The 19,804-nt window shown below is 40.1% G+C and overlaps 1 long non-coding RNA gene across 6 annotated transcripts in view; it reads right to left on the bottom strand.

Moving 5' to 3' along the window:
- Nucleotides 1-19,446, bottom strand: part of LOC118173451 — a 29,142-nt gene extending 9,696 nt beyond the window's left edge. For 3 of the 6 annotated variants that reach the window (XR_004754197.1, XR_004754201.1, XR_004754202.1), the window contains exons 1-4: nucleotides 19,134-19,446; nucleotides 9,437-9,558; nucleotides 3,168-3,238; nucleotides 973-1,124 (exon numbers count right to left, since the gene is read on the bottom strand). This is a non-coding gene — a long non-coding RNA (uncharacterized LOC118173451). Of the gene's footprint in view, nucleotides 1-972; nucleotides 3,239-9,436; nucleotides 9,559-19,133 lie in introns of all 6 variants that reach the window. The other 3 variants (XR_004754199.1, XR_004754198.1, XR_004754200.1) reach the window with 3 other exon arrangements.
- Nucleotides 19,447-19,804: the final 358 nt, after the last annotated feature.

Below are 19,804 nucleotides of genomic sequence, written 5' to 3'. Positions count from 1 at the left end.
AATAAAGCCAAGACAATGAAAAAAATTTAATCCCCTCTGCCAACGTTGCCAGCACTTTCTGAATGAACTCTGGTGTGTCTGTGTCTGATGTTCACCTAAAAAGCAGTGCAGATAGTCCAAAAACTCAAGGCCCATTCAAAATGGTCTGATTATTTTGGCACCAAACCAGAAACAACCCAAACCCCTGAGCTGTGCCCCTTCAGTCCAAACCTTCATTTCAATTTTCCTGATATCTGGTCATTGTATTCAGAATGCCCCAGGCAAGGAGCTACATCCAAATACCCTGCACTTTTGCAGTGTTTGGAAAGCAGGATCCAAATTTAGCATCTTGAGCCCACTTAGTGAATGACTTAAACAAGAGGGGGAAAAAAGGAAGAAAAAAAAAAAAAAAAGAGCAAACCTGCTGCTTATTTTACATTCTCAAGCTTCTTTGAATCTGTACAAATGCTAGGAACCAGCCAGACAACAGATGCATCAGGAAATTAGCTTGTCTATTCCAAGAGCACACATTAAAATGAAGAAAGAGATGAAGATCAGGAGACCTGATGCCCTTCGGGGACTGTTGCTGGAAGCTTTGCCTTCAGGTGATAAAGGGAGAGGTGGTTAATCCAGGGCAGACATGGGCAGATAGCATTGCTGTACTTGTACCATTCTGTACAACATTAGTCCAGACAGGAGTCTATTAACAGTGTCTGATGGAAGCAATTGTATTATTTATTAAACTGACAAGATCAATTGGCTGCTTTGTACCAGTATAAAGAGAACTATTGTACTTTCATGTCCTTTTAAACACAGAGAATAAAGCGCTCCCCAGGGTGCTTTCATGGGCTGCCTTCGATTAAGAGTTCTTAGAACATTTGATATTGTCAGAGATCAGCTTGCCAGATCCCCAACTGGATTTGCAGCCCTTACAAAAGAAGGGAAGATGGTAGCAATTATAATTAAAAGTGAGCTGAGAAGGAAGGACCTTACCTGACTTAGAGGAGTGCTTTTACTCACTCTTCCCACAGACTAGGCTCTCAGACCTGAGGGAGACTGACCTGCTTTTATAGCACCAGCAGCAATGTCAGGAGTAGCGTCACGGCACTGGTAGCTGAAAATGGGATGTTAATTCCCTTCTTCACCTGGAAAACGCGGGGGGAGAGGAAGATGGTGGTTTCTAGGCATGAGTAATTTTTAATAGGGCCGAATTCTGACAGGCCCTATTATTGTGTAAATTACCAGCAGGTTTTAAGATGGGCAATGCAATGTGTCTCTATATTCTCAGGTGTGGGAGATGAGGGCAGTGGAAAGGCTTTTTCATGACACCTCTGACTGATAAAGCACTTGGCTGTTGTAACAGTCTCATTGTTACCTTTCATCCCAGGAGCTGAGAGCAGCTCAGATGCAGCATGGAACATATGCCAGACACAAATATTTAGGAACCAGTGCCACTGTGTAGTTAAAGGCCTTTGACTCTACACTCTCAAGGGAAAAGCCCAAGTCTATTGCTATTTAGGACATGATGCTAATGAGGTGTGTTAACACAGAACTTTACCTGCAGAGTGTTTTGGGAAGTACATCCAGAGGATGCAATTTTATAAACTACACAACAGTTTAAGTTAATTAGGAGTGGATAAATATGCTAACATTGTGGCATACTTAATAAATCAGTAGCAATGCTCTCTCTGAGCAGATATTTATGGGCAGTTGTGGAATTTTCCAAAAATCTGAATGCCCCTTTTACTATGTGCTCCTAAACAGAGGTGTGCACTGACTGCAATGAAGCCAGGCACCAGAATGGAGAGGGGAACAAATTTTTCATGGGTACCAAAGCAGGGTTGTTGTTATCTTGTCACGAGAAGCCACATTTGTCTGTTTGTCACCCTAGAACTGAAACCTCAAATATTCATATTCAAATGTATGTGTTTCCTTTTCAACTGGATTTTGCCTGGTCCTTGCTATTAATACAGAAAAGACATCCATTTCATGCTGAAATCTGTGCAACCTAGTGTTCCAGATAATTGCTGCCCAAAACAGTTTCAGGACCAGTGGCAGATGATAGCCACATGACATTGACTTCTGTTTGGTTCCCTGCTCTTCTTTATTCCTCTATTTCTTGCCCATGCCACTTGGGTGTGCAAGCCTTTGCTAGCTCCAGGCTGGCTAGCTTCATTTTTGAGTGAGATCTTAAAAAACACTCATTTTTTCCTCGTATTTTACTTCTGAAACGTTAATCTGCAATCTGCTGCTGCTTTATCTCTGCTGAACCTAATAAATCCCCAAACGAGAGCTCAGCATCAGACCGTGCAACTCAGCATACCGACGCGAACCGGCAAAGTCTGTGCCCCACCTCCCGGCTGCTGAACGGCACTGCACGAAAATCACCTGTCAAAGGCTCGGTCGGCAGGAAAATTAGTACCTGTAGGTATGCAGTGCCAATTGTTACGACTTGTCAAAATACTGCTCTTTTTTTGGCTGGTGAAATCAAAGGTGGCTAAAAACGTGTTAAGAACAGCATCCACCCACAGTGGAGATCCGCAATACAGAACGATGTGTATTGTTACTAAATTTTATGAACCTGTGGGCCTGTTTAATTTTACATTTTTTACAAGCTGATTTCCAAGGTGCCACAACATCACACCATGAAGTCAGTGCTCACAAGCACAAGGGGAGACGAAGCTCATATTTTTGTGCTGCAAAACCAGAAGTCCCTGTCCTAGGTTTGGGTACTTGATCCCTTCAGGAAGCTACACTGCTAAAGTGCTCTGTAACTGCATTACTATTGCTAGATCATTCATTGTGACAAGAAAACAACAGGGAAGATACTGAACAGTGGAAAGAGATGGCAAGGAATTATCTATAGAAATGAAAGGAAGGAAGAGCAAGGTAAATATTTGTGGCAAGGAAGGAGGACAAGGAACACAAGCGAGCCGATACACAGACAAGCACTCAGAATTGACCAAACACCAGTCAGTGCCCATGTTCCCAGGTCTACAATTTCCCTAGATTTGAGGACAGTCAGTGCAGACAGGCACTGACTGAAGTGAAGTCAACTACAGAAGTTTTCTCATTCACCTTTAAAGTATCTATCTAGAGGTCATTTATTAGTTTTCTTACAAATTGCATTGAGAACAAGAACGTGTAAGCCTACCATTTTATGTGTAATATTGACAGAAAGAGCTAACCTTGCCTGCAGGAGTAGCCAAATGTGCTCACAAGATGTTCCTGATGTCTTTAGCCATCCTGTGATCCTAGCCTCCACAGAAAAATAAGCATATTTCAGAGAAACAACTGTGTGAGGGTACAGCTTAGTTTACCCTGCTGTGCGTCATTAGAGTCTCAGCACAGTGACAAATGTGTCACTCCCTGTAAGTTATACTTATATCTTATAGGTAGATAACTCTGTAAAGTATCCATCCAAGAACAGAGCGGTCCATGGGGATCGCAGGAACCTTTTGCTTAACACAAGCTTTTCTCAGGAGTCCCTCCTTTTCTGTGTTCTGTTGGTACAGACAATTTCAGGAAATCTGTAGGACTTGCTTTTGAGATATCAAAAAAATATCACATACAAACACTATTCTTTTTAAGAGGCAAAACATCAAAGCTTTCAATGTCCTTTCCGATGTGGCTATATTCCAAGAGACACATCCTAGTAAAGCAGCTTAAGGTTTTTTGTTTTTTTTTTTTTAAATTCTATCATCACTCATGAGTTTTCTTTCACAACATCATTCTTTCATTGCCCAGCTGTAGTCTAAGAGCAGCAGGGTATTTTTTTCACCTCTTACACAAGAGCAATGGTGGCAAAGTGAGAATGTTTTCATGGAAAAACACCTCCATTTACAACAGAAAGTGCCTGCGTCACTGAGGGAACTCTTACTTGTTTGGGCATTTGTGTCTTTCTGGGACCCATATTTCCTGGTATAGGAAACATCCTGGATATAATCTTCTAAGCTGTACTTAGCAGAAGACAAGTTAAAGCAGATATTGTATAATGATCTGACAGTGAGCGTAGCAACATTCTGCTTAACATCTTGGGATATAGCTCTAAAGTATATTTATATAGGGTCGTATTTAAATTACTAATTATTATAAATGAGAGCAACAGAATCTCAGGGGTATACTTACCCCTCAGGGGTCCTCAAAAATCCAAATCTGTGTTGGGTCTTTATATCTGCTTGTTGCAAAGCCAAACATGAATATACAGGAAAATATACCAAAGTCACTTTTTTGCAGTCTTGATGTGCCTTCTATGACTCAGTGATTCTTGTATGATCCCATTTTTCCCCACAGGAGTTTTTCTTGCTTGTGGCACTAAATATGTTTCACAATATTCAGATGTTTGTCTCCATTTTTCATCAGGCTATCATTGTGTTTGACTATTTCCAGTTTACCTCCAAATACAGAGGTAAACTTAGCTTTCTTACTGTCCCTTCTGCCATGCTTAGCAGCACTCTATAATTTTAAGGACTCTTGTAGGAACTTATTAAAAATACAAACCACTGGGAATGCCCTGTCAACTTGAGACCTTACAATGATGGAGAATACCTGTTTTTCTGCACTGAACACCTACCATAGAATCCTTTTTTGTTCTTTTCCAGTGCTGCCAGGACAGGATCAATGAGAACTTATCACATGGCCAGTCTCTTGTGCTTAATTGTGTGCATATTGATGTACACAGTCAGAAGAACTGAGCAAGCCTGACTTCAGCTCTTGGGTATTGGATTTAGAAAACATTTTGAATACAGCTCTGATCTTCCTCCTCTGTCCAGCGTGTTCAGGTTTCACAGGAGCAAGGCACAGAGAATGTGGACAATGTTCATGCTTAGTCTTCAGTCAAGTACTTTAATCTATCAGCAGGAAAATGCTTTCCCTTCCAGCAGGCCTCAGAAATCTCTCAAATATCAACTGAGCCATATAATACCTTGTGCAACTTTATGTGGAAAAGCTGGGAGATGGGCAAGCAGAGGACAGCTCTGGGTAAAGCCAAAACAGCTGCAGGCACATGAAGGGAATTCAAGCCCCCAAAGAATTAACCATTAAGGTTAAATTGGATTTTGCCTCTGAAGGCACAGACCAATGTAAATATATCATCACTAATATTGCGGACAGTAGATTCAAATTGGAATATCATCATTAAATAGCTGGGGTTTGTGTGTCTGTTTGTTTTTGTTTTGAAATCTGTGCCTTACCCAAAAAGAAATTTCTGCCTGACAAAAGGGCTAGAAAAAAAACAGGTTTTGCTCTTTCTCCACTTACAATTTTATTTATTTATTTATTTATTTATTTATGTATTTTTTCCCTTGGGGTCTTATGAGGTCTCTCTTTCAGGGGATTTATTTTCAGTGTCAGGACTCAAAAAGTAAAAGCACATAAAGAGGGGCCATGAGTGGAAAGAAAAGCATGCCTTACCCTTGTTTCCTAAACCAACAGCCCGTGCCACGCCAAAGCCAGAAAGCATTGACTATAAACAAAAAGCACCTTCTCAGATTCCCATAGTGAGTCTGGCTTTCTGTATCCTCTGACAGTGTGGCACTTCCTGCCAAAAGAGCCCTTGTGTAAGGAAAGCAGAAGCAGCAAGCTAAACTAAGCTGCAGAAAATGCTTTCTAGGCAATGATAGCATTACCCGATTTATTCATAGCTCTGCTGAAGTGCTGCCTATAAAACCCACTGCAGTGATTTATTCTGCTCTCATTTCAGCATTGTCAAGAACCCTGCCTTCCTGCTACAAATCTACCTCCCTTTGCTCACAGAAGAACCCAGACAAATACAGAAACCTTTACACTAATAAATTCTACGTTGCGTTTAGGTACATAGATTAAACCTGATGTATATCTAAGCTACCTTCTGCAGCAGCAAATGCCCAGGCTGAGATAGTTCTGCCAGTAGATGTCAGCAAGAGCAGACAAAAGCACCACGGCAGGTCCCAGCTGTCCCACCTGTGTGGCAAAAGGCACTGCGATGATCCAAAGGGAGGTTTGGGAAGGAACCTGAGTAGGAGGTTGCCAGCGCAAACATGATTCATCAGCATTTCTGCTTTCTGACCTCGTGGGTGCAGTGTTGGAGGAAGACACGCATGACGCACCGCTGCACTTTGTACAGCAATGCAAAATGGTTTCATGCAAACCTGTTCCTCAGGCCGAGCCTCCGTACCTGCGTCGACTAAGGAAGAACGCAGGGTGATTCCAAGTTAGGAGTTCCCAAACCCCTGTCACCTGCAACCTTTGACCCCAGGGATTATTCAAGTTGTCTGTCACAACCATTCCTTTGGATAAGGAAGAGGTAATCCCTGAGCTGATTCGCCTCGCCCCTGCTGTGAGCAGAGTCTAGGAACGTGAAGAGGGCTTCTGATGGAGAGCTAATCAGGCTGTGCAGTGTCAGGATAGGATGTCAGGATGTTTAAAAATGAACATTCCTATAAGAAGGTTGTTTATTTAAAAAAAAAAAATCTTATAACTCTCGAAAAGCATGAAAAGCAACCCTCCCCCATTTCCTTCTTTCTTTCCATCTCTGCACAAAAATTTCTCTTCCTTATCCAGCTTAGTTCTTCTGAGGGCAGGAGGGGAAGGGGGAGTAATTTTGCTGGGTTCTTTTGGTTCTCCTTAAAGGAGGTGATCCTTCATCTTCCAGATAATCACATTCATTCTGGGACTTTTCCCAGATTTGGGTATTTTGGCAGGAGACAACACTAAGGCCTCTGCCACACGCATTTCTAGAGCTGGTCTTCGCCAGAAAGTGTGAATGGGATTGCTCAGCATGGCCATGCCACTCAGAACTGTCAAGAAGTCTCAGAACACATCCAAATGAATTACTGTAAGTACCACAGTCTTCTCGGACTGGTAAGTGACTTGGGCACTGAGGTCTACTAAGTGAAGTGAGACCAAAATAGTTTCCATGCTACTGAAAGGGGAATCCTAGATCTAAAGACAGAAGAAAATTCTCTTGTGCAATGGGGAGGGAGCACAATTATTTTTCCTTAGGTTGATTTCTAAAAATTGCACAGCCAGTACTGACTTCAGTTAGAGCTCTGGTTTCAGAGCATGTCTCCATGTGAAAAAAGAACTTGGTTGTAGCAAACATATAAATGGCGCAAGCTACTTGGGAACCAGCAAAGACAGTAGGACTTCCCCAGGGTACGTCAGCTAAACCTCGCTCAAAGTATTCAGAGCATGAGAATAGTCTGTGATTTCCTGTACTTTAGTGTGTGGGCCTAACACCCACTAAAAGCAAAGCACAGTAAAACAACAAGCATAAACCAACCAGGTAACAACTAACCTTTTTATTTTCTTCTTCTTCTCATTCCTGCATCTATCTATGATAAATCAGGTATCCCACCATCTTCAGCAAAACCTCTGAGATGCTGAGAGAACAACATCAGTAGTAGCTTTTTGGGTAGCTTCTTTAAGCGTTTGATTTCTGTGGGAGCTATGAAGTTCTCGTTTCCTCCATGGTTTCAAAAAGGAACATTTCTTAAGGACAACCTAAGTGGTTCAAAATATCTTCATGTGCAACACTGTTTTCAGAAGGTAAAGAAACCACCATTCAACATAACCTAACTTTGTCATCTTCCAGTTGGAAAGCTGCTAATCCTTCCACAAAAACTTTGGTGAAGCTAAATATGTTATAGAGTTCCTTAAAAAGAGTAATGGCAAAATGTCAGAGAACACTAATAACGGATTTGGAAGAAAGCGTTTCCCCTGTAGATGCACACATCACTTAGCAAGAACTACTTTTAGGCTGCACATATGAGACCACATATCATCACCTGTATGATTCACATACAAAAAAACAAAACAAAACAAAACAAACAAACAAACAAACAAAAACGTTAATGGAAGTGAAGGGCTTACCAGAAAAAAATATTTTTCCATCTGTGAGTGAATTTCAAATATGATGTGTTTAGATGAGATGCAAATGTTACACAAGAGAGAACAGCAGCTGTACTAAACAGTTTAAGGAATATAAGGTTGTGTTATGCTTTTTTAATATCAGAATAGGCAAAAAAAATCATACTGAAAATGCAAAGGTAAAACTTGAAGTTTACAAGCCATCTACTCTCTGGGAAACATGCATATTTCATCTTGTGTGCTGCTTTCATCCAAAGCATTCTTCTGAAAAAAGTATGCTGAATCTTTTATTTTGCTAGATCTTAGTTATTAGTATCTGGTACTATAAAAATGTGTATAAGATTTTTTTTCTCCCATAATCCTTAGGAAAAAAAAAAAAAAAAAGATGAGAAGCTGAATAAAAGATCTGTGACAAGTGAAATCTCATAAGTGTAGTTGATCAAAAGACATTTTTTTCCATGAAAGTTTCTCTTCATCAAAATTTAAGTTTCAGTGGAAAACTTCAGATATGGATTTAGAAATAAAAACAAAACCAAAAATAAAAAAAGGCCTATGTCAAATACAAAAATAAGCAGAGAATTTTCACTAAGAAAGCAGCATTTATTTTTCCCATTTAGTTTTCTGAGTTAAATATGTGGAATGTACATGGAGCAGAGTAACAGCAAGCTAGCTAGAAGGAAAAGAGAGAATAAATAAACCAGTGCTAGTGTGTCTAGTATTTATAAGGGAATTCTCTTCAGAAACACAGCTTGCATCACTAATAACACTCCTATTCAAAAGCCAGCTTGCTTGCACAGTCTAATTGATATATGCCATTTTTATTTTTATTTTTTTTTTTGGTGTAATATGAAAGGTTCATTTTTCTTCAATGGGCAGCAATCTCTGCTTTGGAAGCAACACTATTTAGTAAAGCAGGATGTGAAATCTGCCAGTTTTTGACCAGAATAATAGCTGTTCTTGCAAAACTTGTACCCTGGCTCTAGATTTCACACAAGATTTCTTTCTTCTTTCTTTCCAGTGCCTACTACACAACTGCGGACATCAGCAGCAGAGTATTGCTCTTCAATACATTTAGCACATGGTGGCAGGCTTAGCTGCGGGGATCAATTCTTCTTTGCTCTGAACTGATTCTCCTGTTTCTGAATGCAGCAGCTCATTCAGAATTCAATTCCTTGTATTTCACAGCAGCACAAGTTCACCCACATTTTTTACAGCTTCAAAAGCAATTAGGCAAACTGAGGATAGAAAAATCCATCTGAGGTCCCAGTTCAAGCTCAAGCAGCAGCAATAGTACAGTGCACAGGTTGCTAGGAAGTTGTACTAAAGGATTGCCTGGTTTGCTTTCCCCATTCTTTTATTTTCCTCTGATCTGGACACTGTAAGAGGCTATACAGACCTCTGGTCTGCCTCATCATGGCTTTCAGACATTACACTACTATCCAGAGTAACCTTCCATATCGGAATTGATGTAAGACACCCCAGCAATACGACCTTTTTCTCCATTTAAGATGGGTTTTCACAGATGAGTGAATGCAGTAAAGATATAAAAAGAGTAATATTTTATGAACATATTAAAAGGGTACATTATTAAGGCTAAAACCTCCCTCACCTTCATGTGAATATGCTTGCAGATTTCTGAATCCATGTCGCAGACTAAGATCTCCTTCCCCATTCCTGCTTTAGTTTTCCTCCAAATTCTGGTTCTGTTTCCCCTTTTCAGCAGCTCATTCACTGCAAAAGCAAGCAGAGGTTGGTTGGTTCTGGGCTCCCCACACTGAAAATCCCAGTGCTGTTATATATGAACAGCTTCAGGGGATAGAGTGAAGGAAAAACAAAGATACTTTTGAAATAAAAGACAAACCCAAAACATTTAAGTAAATATTATAATTAGAAGGATTTTTTTCAAACTCGTGTTTGGATATAAATGACCAGACTAGATTCTATGCCTTTTGCACAGAATAATCCCTATGTACGTACCTATTTGCCATTAACACGTTTAGGTTGGGCAGTTATTCCACTTCACAGGTCCTCTATATCATTGTGAAAAGGGGTTCTTATAGGCCAGCATTAAGAGACCCAAAAAGCTAGCTCACTGAGATTCAGATTGTCCCATTTTTCTACAGTGAATACATCTTGTTTGAATGCTGCTCACAGACGGCGTGGTGCAGTATATTTTGCAGATGATGGAAACAGACAAAAATCAGCTGAGGAAAAGGGAAGATCCAACAGCTTCCAGTGGGGAGGTTTCTATACACTCATCCTCCAGCTGTTGCCAATATTCAAGGAATATCTGCACACACTAGTGTGAAACTTAGAGCCTTACTGCACAGATAAGATATAGAGATCATTTTTGAAAGCTTCTAAGATACCTTCAAGAGCAGTCGGGAAACAAGCACAGGGGTGTTATCAAGAAGGCTCTCAGCCAGCAAATTCTCCTAAATAGCCCAGAGCTTTATTGAACAGCTTGCACTGGAAGATCAAGGAATCAGGATGATCTACGAAGCAATCTTAATGCTGATTTAGTAATTGCCTGTGAATACAACTCATCCTCGACTAGATGAGACCCGGGGGACTGAAGTCCCGTCAGCTCCCCAAAATAGGTCATGAATGGAGTTTTAAGTGATGCCGACACTGCGCGTGGATTCCTCTCCAGGGAATAATTTTTTGCCACATTGCCACAGGAAGAATCCATCACCTGGTAGTTTTATTCCATTTGCAAAGCAGTGAGCAACTTCAGCAAACAGCAGCTAAATAACCTTAGAAAAGCAAAGCTAGTCTCAGTTCAGTATGAGGCAGCATTTTACCATGGGGACTTAAACACAGCAGCTCAACGTACACAGAGAGCTGAGTCTTCTGACAAACTCAGATATGTGGCATCCTGGGCCAATACAAAGTCAACAGTTTGCCTGAAACTCAGGTTTCACAGGCTGGGCTCTGGCCCTTTGGGAATAATAAACTTAATCTGAAACCTTACCATTTCCGACATAACATGTGGATGCTATAAGACTCGTTCCTGTTCAAGAATGTCTCCCAGACCTGCTGTAGTCACATGAAAGTGTGCCTCAAATCCACAAGTACATGGATGGACTATTCTACCAGGCACTGAACTTGTCCCATAAATGCCCCAGTCTCCCCATTCACTTCCAGGGATTTTTCTGAACTCTTGACACTTTTTTTGGTCTGCTCCCCTCTGGCTTTCTATCTGTGGCCAAGCAGTCTCCCTTCATCTACATATTCAAAGCGCAAAGCTAAAATTGCACAAGCTAATCACTTCTAAAACTCCTTGTTGTGGATGTATGAAGCATGTCTCCGCTGAGAAACAGCAGACTGTGGTTCATTTTAGCATCACGGGCAGAAAAATCTGCTTAGTGTGTCCAGAGAAACTGGGGGCTGTCCTCCACAAAGAGCCCGGAGCACTTGCTGGAGCTCCAACGTGTCCCCTGGTGCCTACGCTGTGCTGGTGGTATATCTGCAGCCCCAGTGCAATACGCAAGCAAGGGAGAAGAAGACAGAACATGCTCCACGTAAATTTAGCCAGCACGTCCTCATCTCTAATTACTTTAAGTGGTTGGCAAAGCTGACAGGATATAATTGGTGTGGAGACTTACTCTGTCTCCTGATACTGACATTTTTAGAGCTGTGCTTGCTGACTATGAGAGAAAAAATGTTAGGAGTCCAAAATGACCTGCTATTTGCACGGGCTGGACAGACGCTCCATGTAGCAATAGGCTTGAAGACCAGAGGACAACCTGACACCTCCATGGCATGCCCGTAGGGGCACAGCCAGGCATTAATTGCCTAACACTGTATGCCAAAGTATCAAATATGCAGCAATTTAAAGTGGAAAATATAACTTCCCTCAGTTCTGTGAGCGGACTTAAGATATATTTTTGTAAAGTATAAAATAAGTGTTTAAAAAGTAGACCTTAAGCCCTTTAAATCAATATCCACACCTTCTTATCCACCCAACTACACAGCTGTGAGGCTGCCAGTACACTGCAGCCAGGCCAGAGGGCAAGGAGCATGCATCGACCGTATAGAACAGGCAAGCCCATGCCCTAACCGTATTCCCAAATGCTCCAAAACCTTTGGCCTGGCATTATTTCTCTAAAATTTCTCAATATACTCCAGACTGGATCAAGATTAAACATATCAGCATGTTGGAATGAATTCTGGAGGTAGAGAGGAAGGGAAGCAAGGAATGTTTAAGGAGTTGCCTTCCATCCCTCTTCCCAGATAAAGCTGAGCGGCCCAACCCACGTAATTGTATCTAACCCATGATACACACTCCCTTCACACATTTCTTAGGGAAACAAAAACAAACAGAAAACCGAGCATTCCAAACCAGCAAGAGAAACTCAGAATTTTGCTAAACAGGAAGCACCAGATCATTATGATGATTTCAACTCAACCATTCATAAGAATCCAATTTTAGAAGCAGAAGAACCAACCAAAGGATCTCAGAAGAGATCAAAAATCTGATGATGAACCTTGAACATAACATAACTTTAAGCATGAAAAATTAACCAATATAACTGATTATATTCAAAGTGCATGTGGGTGGAATTTAAGTGGGTTGTTAGTAACTTCAGTGCAGAAATCAGATTAAGCATGGGAGAAGCTCCAATGCGTGATTATCATGTGATAATTACTCAACATTTTGACAGAGCCCAAGGCTCTGCTCAGCCCAGCCCTTGACAATGAGAAGACAGCCTAAACCCGTGAGTATGAAACTACCACTTCTGTTCATCCTCGAGCAGTTCCTTTAGGGGAAGTCCATGAGCTTCTGCTGAAACCCCAGGGCTGCCAATTCATGAGAGCCCCTTGGGACCAGAAGCCAGGTCCAGACCCCTGGAGAAGGCAACATTAAATCAGCTGCAGTGCAAATCTGTTTTGATAACCTTTTGGAACTGGGTCGCCACCAATTGTTCACATATAGGGAGTTGTTAGAGAAACCTGTCTGGTCCTGGCATCCATTTGATCTGCTCTTCATGCTGTTACCACAGCAACTGGTGCTTGAATGAAAATCTGTTAGCAAGCTGGATCTACAGACTGCCCCATCACATCACAAGGCAGCAAAAGTGGAAGCTTGAGGCAGGCCTGGGAGGCATTTATCTGCATGTTTACTACAAGGGTTTTCAGCTTTGTTTTCCATTTGTTCTTTTTCTTTTGACTGAATAAGCATCAGCACACCAATTTTTCTCTATCAAAAAGTACTCTGTAGGTCAATCACAGAAATGAAGTCTTTTTGTTTGGCCTGCTGTGCAGCCTAAATAGCTCAAAATTTTTGGTATTTGCATTAGGTTTCCATATCTCATGGAAACTGAACATTTATATTCTGTAAACACTATTGCTGAGAGATGTAACGGTAGCCACATACCTTTGCAGAAATAAAAATGCTTTACAAAAGTATAAAAATCTAATTACATGTTCCCCAAGGGATTCAGATTTGTCCTATTGAATTTGACACAAATGTATTTAATATTTTAGGGAATGCAGACATGGTATTCCAGTTCCTTGCAGGATATTTTCATATCTGGAAATGCAGATTCTAAGACTCACTTCATTTTGAGGGAGGGAGGGAAAGTGTGTGTTTACATTAGAGAATATTACATGAGCTGACGTAACCTGTGCTATTCTCCCAGTTGACTTACTGAACTGCTCTGGAATATGCTTTATTTCTGTCTCTGTAGCAGGGCAGAAACAGAACTAAATCTGACCTCTCAGTTTTGTCTTGAGGAGCGGAACAAATGAAGAATAGCTTTGCCCCAGTACTCAAGCCATATACAGATGCAATGCCTAAGCATCATGTTTAACCCAAAGAGGGAAAGTCGAGTTGGTGACTGTGGACAAGCGAGGGGGCGAGGTGATGCTGGGATCAGCACTAGTCCACACTACCCACATCTTCAGCCTTTGAAATCAATGCTGAACTTTTCCAACAGGAAACAGGAAAGGTAACACAGCTATGCCTTTTATATTTTCCCCTATTACTCAAAATCTAGAAGTGGGACTACCATTGTTTAAAATCTTCTGTGTCACAGGTATTATTTCTTTCAAAGACAGAAGTTGGGGGAGAGAGTGAGAGTCCGACAGAGAAGGAAAAAAAGAGAAAGAGATGAAAGCATACCATTGAGAGAGGTGAGAATACATAAAGTAACTAAGCCTGAAATCAGAGAATGGTTGGGTTTGGAAGGGACCTCTGGACGTAACCTGGTCCAACCCCCTGCTCCAGCAGAGCCACTTATAAGTGCTTGCCCAGGACCTTGTCCAGGTGGCTTTTGGAGACTTCCAAGGAGGCAGATCCCACAGCCTCTCTGGGCTGCCTGTGCCAGTGCTCACAGTTAAAAAAAAAAAAAAAAAAAAAAAAAAAAAGGTTTCCCAATAGGAGGTTTAGGCAGAACCTCCTGTGTTTCAGCTTATGCCCGTTGTCTCTTGTCCTGTTGAAAACACTGCTAATTCATTGTGCAATTAAGCAATTTCCTTCTCATGCTCTTAATTCCTCTGGGTGACAATTTTCATTTCTCTGATTGCTTCATCATGACAAATACAGAACAGCTACTTCTAGCTTCTGTTGTAATAAAGCCATATTTGGTAGAAAAAGACTTATATCTGATTTGAAATACATAAGAAATGGGACCTGTATTGAAAGATAAAAATGAATGACTGGAGAAGCCTGGTTCAGTAAAGCTACACAATTGCACAATTTGCCCACTAATTTCTTGCAATCAAATGAACTAAAAAAAAAAAAAAAAATTCACATACAAAAAAATCTTCCCAAATATTATTTTTACCACATGAATAGATTAAAAAACAAACAAACAAACAAAAAACAACAAAATAGCCCATCCTATTAATTTCTTATGAATCAACTTAAATTTCTTCCCATTGGCTATTTGAAATTAGACACAAAAGCTGCATTAAGTAGATTTATGTCTTGGGAAAAGTCTTCAGAGGGAAAACCTTAAAACTTTGTTTTAAGGTTTCTGGTTCTTGATGTTAGGCTGGTGACCTCTCTCTCACCCATTTTTTTCTGCTCCATCACTGGCTGACCAGAGGTGAAAAGAGGAAGCTATTTAGAGCAATCGCCATAATTTACTCAATCAATAGCAGAACGGCTAGCCATAAACACCTCTTGCACTGTTCCCTGTGAACACATTGGCATGCTTAGTAGCTAAACTTTGCCTTCTGCAAGCACTCTTATGAAAAAACAACTAATCATTAGCACCAAATATAGTAGAAAACACATTTCTAAAGGCCAAGAAAGCTGAACTGACCTGGAAATTTTTATTACAGGAAGTGTCTGAGAATTGTTTTGTCCTTCTGAGAACACCAAGGTCAGAGGCCCAAGATGTAAATTCTGCCCAAAGACAAGTCTGAGACTTGCCTTCAGAGTTTGGTCAGACTTTTGAAAATACTAATTAGCAAGGCCTAATTTGGATCATCTCTGTGAAATGGATATATTGAAACTAGAAGAAACAACCCAGTAGGAAGATATGAGGCATGCACTATGCAAAGAAGCCCAGATTCTGAGAGAAAATTAGAGACTTTTCATGGTTCTTGTTGAAACAATCCCTTAAAAGCAACTAAGCTTTTCAGTGATCTCAGTCAGGTAAAAGCTATTGAAGTAACTAAGGAAGGAATTAAGTAATTAAGGAAAAAAACTCCAAACATTAATTTGATACTTTACTTTTAGTGATTCATTTAATAATATATGTATATATATTGAATATCTGATTTGGAAAAGCAACATGCCTGTCATACCATGACTGTCTCTCTTTCTCAGCAGTAAATCACTACCTTTGCGAGGGCAGAGGACAATTATTCCCTTGTCTGCTAACAAGAACCATGTTTGTTTTCACCTTTCTCCAGTGACTTCACTTCATTTTTCCTTAGCTAGGTTAACAACAACGTTCACAGCTCCTGTCTCCAGGCCAAGGAGTTGTTTTAAGGGCTCCAAAGTCATTTGACTGCTGGTGTTGACAGGAAGGTGAACATTTCTGAGCTGATCAGGGCTTTATTTTAAGATGTCTTGGTGCCTCTTACTTCCTCCCATCATACTACCTAGAAAGACTGCCAATGGCTATGCTTACAAGACTCCCTGTTTCAAGCTCATACTAGCATTTCACAGGAAGGGTCCCGGGAAGTTCTGAGTTTGTCCCAGATTAGAGGGACCCAATTTTTCACATTGCAACCAATTCTAACAGAGGCAGGATCACAGTCTCAACTTCTCCCCACACACTCCTACTAAGATCATAGCGCCTTCCATTCTCTCAAAGTCAGCTGTTAAGATAAACCATATGAATAAAAAACCCAGTCCCTCAGTGTACTGTGTGTTCGTATTCCAGATGAGTTCCTGTTACAGTCCTGGTGGATGCCATTGTCTTACTCCAGATATTGATCTGGTGGAGCAAGAATAAGGCACGTAAACTTCTGGTCTGTATTAATGTGTACTATAACTCTTGGCACGGTATCAGCTGACATTGCTTTACACCATGTTTTAAATCAATTACCCGAAGTAATAATTGTTTGTTATCAGTATGGGGAATTTCGTAAACAAGACATACTTGATAAATCAATGCACAGATAAATCCAGATATCATAAAGTAATTTACATGAATTTACTAAAATGAGACTACTGGAATTATAATCTTTCAAATACACCACAATAACATTACCGTTTCTTGCAGCTTGCTGTGTTAAATACATCCCTGTCCATTTTGATCTTTAGACCTTTGCTTCTGGTGAAATGATTAGATATTATAATGAAACTAGGCTGTAAAACCCAGACTTATCTTTCTTCCAGTTTTATCTTAATAGGCTCAGTGAAATCAAAATATGAATTATGCTGCTATATCAGCCGAACAGTTTACATGATGTACCTCTGCATATTTGAAAATTTATTTTAACAATAGGCTTCACTCCCCCACTCACTTGTAAACAAGAACTACTGGAGCAGCACCGAGCCCAGTTCTGCTTTCTCACCAGCTACATCTGTTTTCTTTTCTGTGGATTCATTGCTGGCTTACATCATCTTAAACTGGGTCAGAAACAACCCTAGCAACTGCTCCTTCGAGCTAGTGAAACATATGAAGAGTGGCTGCAATGACAGAGCCATAATAATGCTTCTCACCTTTAGTCAATTAAATTTAGGCCACGCAGAACAGTAAGCAGAAAATTTTGGCAGAGTGACTGGCAAATCACGGCAGATCTAACAAAGCTAAAGTCATTTAAATTAATCTTCCCTGTGAACTTTAGTCCAAGTCTGTAAAAAACCCAGTTGAATACCACGAAAACTCGAGCGAGGAAGGCTGATACAGACACTTCCCGTTACCTCACGATGACTTGCAGAAAATCTGTGTTATCAATGTAAGACATTCATCCTCTGTGTTGCAATCACAGAACAAGCAACATAGTAATGTGCATTTGCTAAACTTGTGTACCAAAGACAGATATTAGAGGAGCCCAAACATGTTTTCATAAGCTACAGGAGAGGACAACTATTTCCACCGGAGGGGATAGGAGAATTTGGAATGTGCTTTTGGATATAGGAGTGCCCTTTGAGAACTATGGAATATATCTTCAAATGAAAACCATAAATTAAGCATAATTACTATTTCTGGCAGCTTGCATAAGAAAAATAGAGCATTTATCCTGTCACCTTGGCTCACAGTCTCAAGATTTCTGACTCGTGCTTTTGGCATGGCTGCACTGCTGCTATTATACACTTCCTTTTGATTTTCTCCACCACTATTTCTAAAAAGTATCTAATTTTCCTTCAAGATTTTGTGGCTAAAATGTTTGCCTGTCCTTTGGCTGTCTCTGTTTTTGACTACTTCCCAGAAACCCCGCAGCAGCCACCCTTTAAAAAGCACAGTCACCTCCCCTCCCTGCCCAAACACCAGCTCAACTGCAATCACAGCCACATTTTTCTCGCCTCCTCCCATCTTCAGCAGCAAATCCAGATTTTATGTTTCTGCTCTACAAAAGACACAAGGTATCTTTTGTTACATTTATCCATATGCTCTGCCTCACGATTCCTGCCATTTTGTCTATTCCCATCTCTCTGCAACCTTGCCTTGCCTTTTATTCAGCCAGCCCGTCAAGCCAGGTCCTTTCTGTAAAGGCCAGAAATGACTGCTGTCCAAAATCCACCTCACTGATTACATATCCAACATAGATTTATCTGTTAATACAGAACGTTCCAGAGGGCAGGGGCTTTGCTTTTGTGCATTGCTTGAGATTTTGTCATTTAAAATGCTGCCACTATCAGCCACATTACAATGACAGTGGCAACACTACTTTGATGTAATTAGGAGGGACATAGGACAGCAGGGAATTGGGTTTAAACTATTATTGAGAAAGAAAACAACAATAAAATTATTAGTCAAGTCTCTACTTACAGAGACCAACCAGGCTTCTAGAAACCCAAGTTCCAGTACAGATATCTGTACAAAGGACATGCCATGTAAAGGATGTTTGAGTTTGGCAAACGACCTGAGAGATGTAAATGTGTCTGCATTGAAGCATGATGGTATTTTTTATTTTGGTTTCTTGAAAATATTTTTGAATATTACAGCTGAAAGGCAGTGACATATATTACTCAAAATATATATTACATATATATTACATATATTATTTTCTGCTTAGAAAAGGAAGTACAAAAATAAATACTAATCAAGATATTAAAAGCTGACAACAAAACCTTTTCCAAAAGTTTGCTGCTACAAAATCAGTCTGGCAGAGAGCACAAAAAAACAAATATAGAATGTATTTAATTAGTGAATACATTTCTGGGAGCAGGTTTTCACAAAATGGCATCTAAGGGAGAACAGACTCACCCTGACCCAGCCAAGTCTATGAACCAGCTCATCCCAGCAGACACTCAGTGGTGAACAGTATGGAGGAGAAAGGACATTGGAGCTGTTCAAAGCAAAAGAAACTCCTATGGTGGCCTTGCTCAGTGGGAGAGTTTTCTTAGTTTTAACATATGAATTAAAAAATAAAATACAAAATATGTATGCAGAAGACACCTGATTTTTTTTTTTTTTCAGAGAAATAACTTTTTTTTTTTTTTTCCTCAGAAGGCAGGCAAGCTACTCTGCAAATAGAAATAGGCCCAGTTTACTCAGATTGGAGAAAAAACAGATTAATTTGACATTCCTGGTTTTAACTCTACATTAGATGAAACAGCAAAACAACCCAATGAACCACCATCACAGACAAAACCCACAAAACGATTTACACTGACTTTTTTTTTTTTTTTCATAGTGTCTGATAGAACTTCAGATGCATTAATTGGCATTTACCTCTTGGGGTTCCTACAAGCAGGTTCCATTCAGTATTTCTGGGGGAGTAGAGTGTACAAGATGCTCTGTAAACTTTCACCAGGCACAGGCCCCTCAGCAGGCATCAGCAAATGACCCTCAAATCCATCATTTAGAAACTATGTATAAATACCTGTTTTTCAGATCACCAGCAGATTCTGTTGATAAAGCAATTTCCTCTGTGTATTGCTCTAGATTTTGACAGCATAATATAGTATGTTACAGAAGCTTTGGTTGCCATCTCTGCTTTGTATAAGCCTGCTATATTTGTTTTGCTGTTTGTTTCCAAGTATATCCTGTAAGGAGAAGAACAGTTAGAGAGGAAAACCCAGCAGGAATAATGATGCATAAGAAAATGTGAGGGTGTTTTCTACTTCTTCAACAATATATTGAGAGAAGAGACCAAAATCTAGTTCTTTAAAATAGGATAATTTTACCGGAACTTAGCAAAAATTTAACACTTTAAACATTAATTTTGTATTTGTTTTAAAGTTACATGGTTCATCAGTTTATTTCCCAAAGTCACTATGTCTGTTGTTATAGTATCACTGAAGTGTTAAGTCAATAAATTTTAATATGGGCATATTTCTGATGAGCAAACATGGAATGCATTCAGTTTCTTTTACCTGCAGAAGCTCCACTTGAGTAGGGTA

Source organism: Oxyura jamaicensis, chromosome 12 (assembly GCF_011077185.1).
Source record: "Oxyura jamaicensis isolate SHBP4307 breed ruddy duck chromosome 12, BPBGC_Ojam_1.0, whole genome shotgun sequence".
NCBI lineage: Eukaryota > Metazoa > Chordata > Aves > Anseriformes > Anatidae > Oxyura > Oxyura jamaicensis.
Note: the sequence above shows the minus strand (reverse complement) of the source record. Positions and strands in the feature narration are given on the sequence as shown.